This window comes from Agelaius tricolor, unplaced genomic scaffold (genome assembly GCF_023055355.1).
Source record: "Agelaius tricolor isolate 1412-34295 unplaced genomic scaffold, bAgeTri1.0.p SCAF_26, whole genome shotgun sequence".
Classification (NCBI taxonomy): domain Eukaryota; kingdom Metazoa; phylum Chordata; class Aves; order Passeriformes; family Icteridae; genus Agelaius; species Agelaius tricolor.
The window spans coordinates 1,531,025-1,543,032 of record NW_027269286.1 but is presented as its reverse complement, the minus strand read 5'-3'; positions in this window follow the sequence as shown (position 1 = coordinate 1,543,032).

Sequence of the window (12,008 nt, the reverse complement as noted above, 5' to 3'; positions counted from 1 at the left end):
TATTCAGTTTGACTTCACAGGCTTTGTTCTCTTACCTTGTCCAGATACATGTCTGTCACCTCTGCAGAATCAATCATGACTCCTCATTGCCATTACTAGAATAAAATACCAGCTCCTCAGGACACCTGCTACAGTGTGGATTCGCAGAATCAGAGAATATTCTGAGTTGGAAGGGACCTATAATGGTTGCTTCTGTAGGTGCAGCCTGATGCATTCCCTTGCAGTGGGGATAAGAGCTGAACTGGAATAAAAGAAGGAGCCAACTGGGATGAAAGGAGAATGGGGAGAAATAGAAAAGGAGCATGATCTGGGGCTGAGGTTGAAAGCCAGAGTGAAATGGAAGATTTACTTTAGCTGAGAAAGATGGTTGGCTTGTCCTTCTGTCACTCATGTAGCAGTCAGAAGTCTTCTGGGTATCATACTCATCTCCTAGGCAGTTATTTGCAGATTAGGAAATCACAAGACACACAGGCAGTACCAGGAGACCAGGACTTACCACACACATGCTCTAAAAAAGTGTGTTTTAGACTCACAGTTGCATTTAGATTTTTGCTCTGCTCTCCTGTGTGTTCCTTCAGGCCCAGCACACCTCAATTGTTGCACAGCAATCCCAGAATCAGGGAAAGATTCTCCTGGGTTCCATTTCAGAAGCAGATGTACTGATTTAATGGCACAGAGGCATAAAGAGGAGTATTCCTGCTCCCTCTCTACACCTGTTCTGGGGCTGCTTAGAGTCTCCCTGAAGCTAGTTCAGCTCACTAGAATGGCAGGATGCCATCTTCTACATGTCTGCTTTTTTTTTTTCATTTCTTCTGAGATAGTTTTCTACCATTTCAGTCATCTAAAATGACTCCCTGCATGGTCTAGCAGGCAGAGGGTGCAGCAGCAAAAGGAGAGCTGCCCCCTTTGGTGGCTGTGAAATCACAAGTTTGTAGACTGACTTGTCACCTGGAGGCTAGTACCCTGTCCAAGGGCAGGAAAAGTAAATTAAAATTCCTCCTTTTTTAAGCCTATACAAGACCTGAGGTCTTGTTACATTCTCAAAATGAGACCTTGAATTACTCTGCTCCATCAAGAAAGATTTTACTCTGGCTCTTGATGTGTTCCAGGGACCCCACTTGGTTTTACTAAGTGGTACGACGTGAAATGGGAGGTTTGAGTAGAATGTTTCAGTCATTCCTAGTAGGAGAAGAGCTGATTGATTCACACTTGATGCAGGCCTGCTTAATTGCAGAGACTGTGTAGAGAACTAAGTGCCTCAGACATAAACAAAGAACCTCCCTGATCACCAAAGCTGTCATTCAGACCAGTGCTCTGCCTAACTTGTCCTCATGCTTCTCTTTCTAGAGTTGCAGGGATACATTTATTTGTATTCCAGTGGAGTCTTAAATTTACTATTTCTTCCTAGCCTTGCATTTGCAGGGGTGACCTGCAGGAGGTGAAAGTCTTCTATATAACTCACTGTCCTGACCCAGCTCTCCAAAGACTCAAAGTATTCTCACAGACTGTGAAAAGAAAGTAAAAACAAATAGAGAAAATCTACATGGTAATTCTGCAACATTCTTAACAACATTGATGTCTGCGTAGGCAGCGCTTTTATAAATATAGATTTCAATTTAAAAAAAAAATTATAGCTCGCATAAAAACCTTACTTTTCTGCACCACTTTACTAACAAGAGATTTTTTCAAAAGGCAACAATTTTAAAGTCCTCTTTGAAAAACACATGCAAAAAAAAAATTAAAACAAGTTACTAGAAAATGTTCAGTGGTTGACATGAGTTTTCTTTACTGTTACTATTTTTTATCACAACCCAAAGCACTGGCCATGCAATATCCCTTGATACACACTTAGCTTTTATCCTTACAAGCTATTTTTTTGAACTCACATTTTAAATATCAATTGGAAAAACAGTAAAAACCTTTCTTTTTACTCTCAGGCATGTCTTTGGATGTGCAATATGTTTTCTGTGACAGCTTAAAGTTCACTGCTGAGAAGTATAAGCAGATAAACACAGAAGATGGCACCAGTTTGTTCTGCAGAATTGTGTTCAGCAATGAATCAATTTGCAATTCTCGAAGTTTCTGTGCAGACCCTTCCACCACCACCAATGTCCAGGTCATGGGAAATAAAATTATAGCAATGTGTATAAGTACAGTTTGTATTTCCAAGCCACAGAATAGTACCAGCCAGTATTTAACTTGAGTTCTCTGCTAATGTTTAAGGCTCTGGAGACCTTTCCATAATTATTTATGTACCTATTGTCCAAGTGTTCCTTGAGTTCACAGGCATAATGCTGACTGCAAACTAAAAATAGTCAAAACAAAGAGACAGACGAAGACAGAAGGCTGCAATGAAATTTCTGTATCTTAGTGTTTATTACTTAAAATAACATCTAACCTTATTTATGATCTGTGTGTGTTTCTTAGGGATGCAGTGGCATGCCTGTAATAGCTCAAGGGGCATGAATTAAAGTAGTATTCCAGCACTGCTGGAGGCTGCACCGTAAGTTATCTACCTCTTTGGGACAGAGATTCAGAGGTTAAGAATGGGATGGTACCAAGTCATACCTATTGCTTTATCCAACAGCACATAAGGGAGTCTTGAGCACACAAGCCCAAGGGGTCATTGAGGCTCAGGGGAGAAGCTACAGACAAACCTTTGTTTCTTACTAGGAAAGAAATTATATTTTCATATGACCAAGCATTAGTAATAGTTGTGAGATCATAGCTGAGAAGGGTGTGCTAGAATATGATTTCATTTAAGAGATCCATCAGAAAAGAAAGGGCTAACTAGCCTCCATTTCCCTCAGTGTTTTTTAATCTACTTAACTTTTCGTTCATGGATCTGTTCAACTACCCTGGCTGCATAATTAGATATTTCTCTGGTGTAAAAAAGAAACAAACAAAACCTTTCCAGTCCTGCTTGCTAGGCTTAGTCTTCCAAGTACCAGAACACTCTTTGGTGTTCAAGAAACAACTGTAAACAAAACAAACATCCTTCCAAAATGGCTTAGCCACAGGTGATCCTTCTTACCTACATGACCTTAACTCCCCCCTCAGGTACATCACATCAATCAGGCTCTGCTTTCCTTGGTTCTTCATGCTCTGCTGTCAAGATCACTTTCCTCGATTGGATTTTCATCAATTTGTTGTTTCAGCAGAAAGAACTTCAATCTCTAGACTGAATCCAAGCCTTTGTTGCTGGCTCATTCTATGCAATATTCTTGAAGAATGAGGTGACATGAATTCTGGCATTCCCATCTGGTTTTTGCCATGTTTTGATGTTTCATCTGGAGTTATTCTGGAGCTGTATAAAGATCCCATTACAAAACAGAGAGAAGTTGAGTGTCAGCTTTTGGACTGGAGATCAGAAGAGGTGCTTTAACCACAGGATGATGAAGAATCATGGAGTTCTGCCAACAGTTTTGGCAAATTCACTTTGCCTCATCTCTGGAAAGCAGCCTTCCACATGTGGGACTAATCCTTATCTTCCTATCTTTCTAGGGTAGAGAAAGGTTTAGCTAATTATGTCAAGGACAGGCTTCACCCTTTAGCCACACTACTGCCTTAGTTGCACAGCACAGGCTGTCATAAACGACCCACTTCATACTCTCAGTCATCTATTGTCAAATTAGGAAAAAGGTCAAAACCACAAGGAATTTGTAACTCTTTTTTGGCTGACTTGGTCTGCCATTTAAGGTCTCAACAATAGAACTGCTGATAACTTCCATATCTTGCTGCCAAAAACCAAAACCATATCGATGGCCATCTTCCAGTTTTTAAGCCAAGTCATACATTTTGGCAGTGGTAATCAACTGTGTCAGCTCTCCCTTTGGTTGTTTTACATGTCTGGCTAGGTTCTGCCCTGGTGAAAGGTTTTGTGATAATGGAAGTTGAAACACAGATGAGATTAGAACAACCTTTACTGGTTTTCAATCAAAGAGTAAAATTCTGATCTCACAAAAATGTTTTGTGATGTTATGTTTAATTTTACTATTCTAGACAATTTATTTTCTCATTAAAATGCTTCATAAGAACAGGAACAGAATGAAAAATAGCCCATTTTCTGCAGGAGTACTGCAAGGGGACTAGAGAAAGGACAAACACAAAAATTATTCTCATAAAGGAGACAGCAAGCAATTCCATTCCAGTATTTGCTAGAAAGCTAGAAAAAGAGAATGGTTGATAACACAAGAATATATTCAGTTTAAGCAACATCTGCATGTATTACTCATGTTTTCATGTTTTGTCTCAATTTCCATGACACCTCTAAAATTCTTGCACCCACACTCATATCTGCGTATAGTAATCCCATGGCAGAATAAATCTGGACCTTTTCAGTTCACTTATCAAACAAATTAATTACTGAAAAAGTCTGTTTACCAAAATGAATAAATAAAGCTAGACAACTTAATAGAGCCATTCATCTTTAAGTATTAAACAAAGAATAAGGAATGCTGTGATTTGTCAGATCCTACAGAAATACTGCAGAGTGGAAATGTTACTCACCATCTTGTCTACATGTGTCATGTTTGTCTTTCACATACTTGCCAGTGCCTTCCTAAGCTTCATGAGAACCAGGGAAGAGCTAACTTCATATCCTGGACATTCCCCTTTCCACAAAGTAGAAGAGGATCATGATAAAGCAGGGTGACTGCTCAGGTACCCTTGAGCAATCATTCAGAGGCAAGAGAATGAGGTTTTATCTTACTCTGAGTAGACTGAAGGCAGGAAAATTCAGTGTAAGGCCCACTCCATTCCCTGAAACCATGGATGCTCTGCCTCCAATACTGAAAGGTTTTGGAGAAAGTAGTGAGGGAAGAGTGATCTTGCTGTGTGCACCCTTGCCCATCACAAAGGAATTTCAGGAGTGCCTTGAACAGACCTGCGTGGTTACAAGAATCTAATTTCACATGTAATGATTTCTCTGGGTTGTAAAATTATTAAGCATTCTTTCTATTCCTGGCTTCTCCTTATTTACTCAAGATTATACAGTAAATCAGTCTACCCCTAATCTAGAGAAGATGGGCATGATAATTTAATTACCCTCAAAAAACCTCTGCTGAATTTTCTAATGGTAAGACAAAAGATTTTGATATGTTGGAACAGAAGCTCCTCACTGTGAACAGCAAACATTCACAGGGAATATGAAGTCATTTTTTCAACTACCTGGGACCCCAATTACCCTTCCTGCAGGCTGCACTAAAAATCCTGGGGTTTTAGCTCCTCTCCTTCTGAGATGTTCTCTATCAATGCAAGCATTAGGCTTATACTTCTGTAGGTGTGCACTTAACAGCAGGCAATTACACTCCCCACTTTAAAGAAGCTCTATTATGCACTGTGATTACTTTGGGGAGAATACTGTCTTTGCTACTAAGTGCAAATCTAATGGATAATATCACTGCACAAGTTCAAGCAATGTGCAAGAGCTTTTATTTCCATCAAGCAAGATGTTTGATGTTTAGGGGAAAAATTTGCAGAATAGTCATTCATAAAGCCACTGCTGCACTCAGTCAGATATTTAAGAGTTAGGAAAATTCAACAGGAATGTAGACTGATGTTCTCAGCTGTGCCTAGATAATAATTTACAAGGACCTTAGAAGTTTCTTAGGAAATTCCTAGCTCTACAAAAGTTTTGTTCTTTCCATGTTGCTGCTGCAGACTCGTCAACATTTTTCCCTCAATTTAATCTGCATTTATATTCACTCAGGGTTGAATCCCATACTAAATGGGACTGTGTCCTGTAGAGACTAATTCTTCATTCTCAAAGAAGAGGACAGATGAAAGTATACAATACTCCTGATGCAATGCTCCTAAGATGGCTTTTGTGTTTGTAGTTAGTACCACCGTAAAGAACTTCAAAATAAATTGATTCAGGTTTCACAGGTCTTTGCTTAACACAGCAAAAAAACTTACAGGAAACATTTACTGGATGTCAAGTTAGTGGCAAACATTATCTTTCATATCTGAGAGGTAATGTAATTAAAACAACCAAAAAAAGATGTGGTTGTCTTTTTGCTAGGCTGCAAACCTGACATCAAAATGCTATGTGGCCAACACACCATTTGGTGTTTGATAGCACCACCAAGTCTGAGGGAACAGACCTTCAAGAAGAAGGAGGGCTTGCAGCATGGAAGTAGTTTCACACAAGAAACTCTCCAAATTGCTGGTGTGGAGCCACAACACGACAGTGCTAACAGTATTTTGCCTTCCCTTGTGAGGCATTGTACATGCACACTGTATTTCAAATATAGCTGTCACTTAGTAGATTGATTGCATTAGTGCAAGGCTTCTCAAGTTTTATGATGCCATGGCTTTCTCAACAGCAGGGAACAGTCACTCTTACAGATCTACTACATTTTTGCCAGAAAATAAAAGGCTAATGACTTGAAATATGAATGCCACAGTAAGGCCCATGATTAATAGCCACTGAGTAATAAAATCATTGCTGACAAAATATGTCGAATGACAAGTTTAAATCTTTTCCAATGAAAAGTTTAAATATCCCCTTGGGAAAGGAGTCCTCTGTCTTGTTTCCAGTGCTGCAGAGGCATTTTTTATTCAATTGCTTCTTGGGCAAGTGTTGTGAAGCAGTTTCCAGCACATGGACAAGAACCAAGACTTCCCATTCTCAAACACATTTTTCTGCTAAAAAGGAGGGTGTGTACCTCTCCACTTTGTCTGTGTCCTCAGGAGTCCTGCACTCCCTGCTGAACAGTGGCCCAGCAGATTTCAGTGGCCTCATGCTGGACCTTTCCATAGCTCAATGACTGTTTCAGAGAGGAGGTACCACAGATTAAATTCCTTTAAGCTAAGCAGGATCCAAAACCTGTCTGCTCCATTTTGTTGTAGCCATTATATTGCTGTGGTGACACAGCCCCTACTTCGTACCTTCTTCAGATGATGGTCTAGTTCTCACTGTCCTACAAGTGCCAAGCACCACCTCTTATGCCCAACAGCTTTTAGCTGAGGGGCTGAGGCAGGCAAGGAGAACTGCTCTAATTCATTAAAGCTGTAAAAAATAAAAGGGATTATACATCCATGTTGTGGAAATGAGATCTATTCCCCAACTCTTCACTAAGAGGGAAAATTAATTGGGAAACTGATGTTTTGTAGCATATGACTAAATGCCACAGAATGGTTGGTTACTGCTGCTAGAGAAAACTAGATTGGGAGTATCATGGGAAAATACCAAACAAGAAGATTTTTCTAAAACATGCTCATTTCTTCGTCCCCTGAATTATGTGGTAGTTGTTTATAGTGGTCAGTCCTAAGTCTTGTCTTCACAAGATACACAGTACAATGCCCCCGTAAATAGCACAACCCACTGGAAATACCAAATTACATTTAAAAAACCTGTAGGGAGATGTTGCTTCAGCCAAGAAGAATGTGGGCCAGGTGACGGGCTCCAGCATTTTGGAGTGGCTGCCCCCACCAGAAGAGTCCTGACACTGTCCATCACATAATCAGCCAGAACACAGCCCCCTAAGCCATGGAAAAGATCTGACCTCACATCCAGAGACCAGAGGGCAACACCACCATGCCCTGGCCCCTACCCTCACTCTCTTCACATTATCATCCTTGACCTAAAACCATGCCAGCTGTAGGCCCAGCTGGGTTATAAAGGGAAAATAGCAACCACCTTTTCTTCTAAAACTTTCGATCATTCAACTTACATCACTTGTCTCCAAGGCATGATAGAAGAGGGTACAACAAGCACTAAGTGTCTGCCCCTCTTCTTCCCTGTCAATGTCTCTTCCCAGCAAAGCCCCACAAGGCTGCACCTACAGTCCAGCCAGTTCCAGTGCAAGCAGTCCATACAAGCATTACTGCTGGCTCCTCCTTGCTTTTCAGGACACCTCTACAATGACCGTCACTTTTATTACTTGCCCAAAGCCCACAGCTGCAGCTCTTTCCATCATGGGGATTGCTGAGTCCTTATTTCCCTAAACTGCTGCCTCTCCACCTGCATTTTCCATCACCTGGAGGCTGCCAGGCCATAGGGCAAATACCTCACATATGCTGATGAAGCCTTCATCAGTGCTATCTAAAGCCACAGAGGAAAAGAGCAGCCCTATCCAAATACCAACAGTGGCACAGCAGGCCCTTGCCCATTCACATCACAAGTGCCATTCTTCTAGGCAGACCTCTGCTTCCCAGGAATTCCCCACACAACCTTCAAAAAGCAAGTAAACAAAAAAAAAACCTTTAAAAATATGCCAGCTAGGATGTAAATTCCTGCTGACTCCTTAAGACCTGCAGCCCAGTTTTCCAGCGCTGCTGAGCTGCTGGTGGACCCACAGGCAGGCTCATGTCAATACGAGCTGATGTACAAACTGAATTAGACACACAGCTCTTCATACAGCAAAGGGTAACAGAGCAGTGGTGATGCTGCAGTATGTATTGAAAATCAGGCATCTTTGCCTGGGACCTGGTATTTTACACAGTATTATGATTTGTTATGCACAGCAAGGCAGAGATGCCCAGACCACATCATATTTTCTCTCTCATAAGAGCTTAAGAACTAAATGTAAATGGAGAATTTGAGGAAATACAAGCCTTTGATGTGTGTGGAGAGATGTAATGCATTTAGGCAGAATATTTTAATTATGTGAATTACAACAGGACAGCCTGCTCTTTTTCTTTTTAGCATGCTGAGTCATTTCCACTTGGACTCTGCAAACATGGACCCTTGCACTGAGTGTTTAAGTATTTGGAATAAACAATTAATGTTGTGCTCCAGCTTTCGCAAGCCTTGTGCAGAATAAAGAAATCACTCCATTTCTTCTCTCTTTCCTTGTGATTGTTAGTGCCTCCTTTGGAGGAGTGTGGAGCTAGTTGGGCACCCCATTTTGAGATACAGAGTGCCAAGGGCCAGCTTGCTGAAACTATCTCACCCAGTTCCCAGGGATTGACTTCTGAGCCTTCTCTGAGGCTTCCAGTTGCCATCCAGTCTCATTTGTGTACAAAATATGGAGAGATGAGTCAGAGTAATTTCTCGCCCTTTATGAAGAAAACCTGATACCTTGTGCATAGTTGTGGTATTTCTACACACAGTTTACATACTAGCCACCAACCCAGTTTTATTTTTCTTTTGAATCTTTTGATTTTTTTCATACAGTAATTGTTCTGCTGAACTCTGTAGCTAGATGAGGTGTTTATTCAGCATCTGTGCCTTCTAAATATTTACTAATGAAGATCTTTTTAAAAAAACTTTTTCCCTCAGCTTATTGACTAAGCAGCGTAACTTTTTCCATTTCTTTGATCCTGAAGCCCCCTTTATTTTAATTATCCTCCCTTTTGGCAGCCAAAAGAAAATGTGGCAATATATTCCGAGCCCTTCCTCACCCCTCCAGTTAACAGAAATACCGGTTGTAGATCAAAGAACCCATCAGAACAAACTGCTTCCTATGCAATAAGCCCTCTGTCTCTGGAATAAGCAAGTTTATCTTCATTGTGCATTCCGATAAGATGTTATTATAGCAGTGACTTTAATTACATTTCTCATTATTACATTAGTGTGCAGCAACATAGAGTTTCACTGAATCTAAATGTGTTAGATTGTAAAATATGGTGCCTTTAAGTCTTGTGATGGAAGCCACAAAACAACAACAAAAAAGGGGTTGGTTTTACAGTTGGACAGATGTTTCTGTGAAAGGAATGATGAAATTTTTCTGGAGTATGGATTGGAGCATGGAAAAAGATGAAGAGACATCATGAGATGGCAACAGCATATGCCTCATGTACTGTACATCATCTCTGTAATTCAAATGTGGTAAGACTCTAGAAAATAAATAGCTGCTTTATGATTTAAGCTGCTGTATGATTTTCCTGTCTGAAGTTCATACAGTGATATACCTACATGTATGCTTTAGTGGCAAGTCTTGAAATGTTGATTTGCTTTCTTCCATAAGAAATAGCTTATTCTCCCCTTATTTCTCTTTTGGTTTGTTTGCAGGTTTTTTATGGTAAGACTAGAAAATGTAAGACTAATGAACTATCTCAAAGTATTTAATGCTTGGCATTGAGTGGGTTAAAAATATTTGTAGGTATAAAATCATTCTTCAGGATTTGTACATTTCAGATGTCTAATAGTCACTGAACAGATGCTGAGTAAAACAGATCTTTATGTATCTCAGCTTCTCTGATAACTTGATTAAATATGAGGCCTGGTATTTGGTGCCAGGTGTTTTCCAGGGGAGTGAATTTATCACATGCTTAGTCTTGCAATCCTTATTTAATAACTACTTGATCTATAACTTAATGTTAGTTCCTATGAACTGCAGTCAACTTTAAATCAAGGCATAAATTACCAAATGCATCTCGCTGTGAAAGGCACAGACTTCCAAGCAGACTGTTCCTACTTGCCCTATGGAGTGGCAATAACTTCATGATTTCCAATACTACAACATATTTGTGAGGAGTGGATTAGAGTGCAGTGGTCTCCTTCTTGGAACTCCTAAGCAAAATATTCAGTCAGCACCCAACTTGTTTCAAAGAAAACACAGGGTAAAATGATGCACTTCTTGACCCCTATTGCTTGAAGCAACTGTAAGTTTGCGAGGTTCTTTTTCCTTCTGCCAGATAATAAAAATACAGATAAATCTGATCCATATAAATCAAGTTTTTAATTAAAATACTTTGAGTTTTCTAATACAGATGGCATTTCCCCTTCTAATCACTGCATCCTGGTTTAATGCCAACACTGAACAAATAAGATATGTTTATCAGTACAATGTTCTAGTCTGTCATGTATCACTGAGCATTTTTTCCTTTTTATATTTTGAGTTTTAAATAGTCTAGTTTATAAAGATGTTGTTTTTTCTCCCCTGGCAGGCACATATACCGTCTCTCTTTAAACTGTGGGAGTGTTTTAAAATAAAATATTATTAAGGAGATGTTTGCAACTAACATTTTTAACATCTTTACATGTTTTCATCTGGAGAGGGAAGGCTGAGGACACCATTTAGTGATAAGAGTTTCAAATGACTTTCCAAGATGGTCTTTCTCCAAAAGTGAAACACATCTTTGCAGTCTCTCTTTTGAGAAATTTGTTAATGAGCTTTTAAGCCCATAAAAAAGAAAAAGTATGGGGGAGGAGGGAATTACTGGCTTCTTCTTGTTGTGACCACTATTTTCCCTTCCTAGAGCAAGAATATGAAGAAACCATATAAGAATGTGAAAATCCAAGCAACCATACCTTCTAAGTAAACAGAACACCCAAGGACATTTTAGAGATAACTGCTGCACTAGATGAAACAAAGTTTCCATTTAAATTGGAAAAGACCTCCAAGACCACCAAATTCAACCTCCACCTGAATAGCACCATGCCCACTAGGTTGTATCACTGTGTGCCACATTTTCTTGGGTTTTGAACACTTCCAGTGGCTCCACTGTTGCCTAGGGAGCCTGTTCCAATGCATAACCACTCTATCATTAGTTTTGCCTCGGAGAAGAGGCCAACCCCCACCTTGCTACAACCTCCTTTCAGGCACTTGTAGGGAGCATTTGAGCTGTTCAAGCTGAGTTTCAAACAGAGGGAGATGCATCAGAACTGAAATTAACACATCAAGATGACCCCACTCAATATTTCCACAATCTTCTTCATACCTCTTCTTCATTGACAACGTGACCAAGAGAAAAGAAATATCTCTATGGACTCACTTTAAATCTGCTTCCAGAAACGGTCAGGATTGATACCCTATCAAGTCAATAGTTTCTTCTGAAAAGTTCTGTTCACTAAGGATGGCTTCACTGGCCTTAAAAATTTAGTATCTAACATTGAAGGAATATATGTCGGACTAAGTCTTGACTGGTAGAGAAGCCTATCACTAAAATACAGAGATTGCTTTACAGAGATTGCTTAATTGCAAGGTATTGCAATTGCATTTGTGATGTATTATCAGGAGATAGTTCAGACAGCTCTACATGTTCTTGGAAATAAATCACAAAAAAAACCCAAACAAACAAACAACAAAAAAAAAAACACCCAACAAAACCCAAAAAAA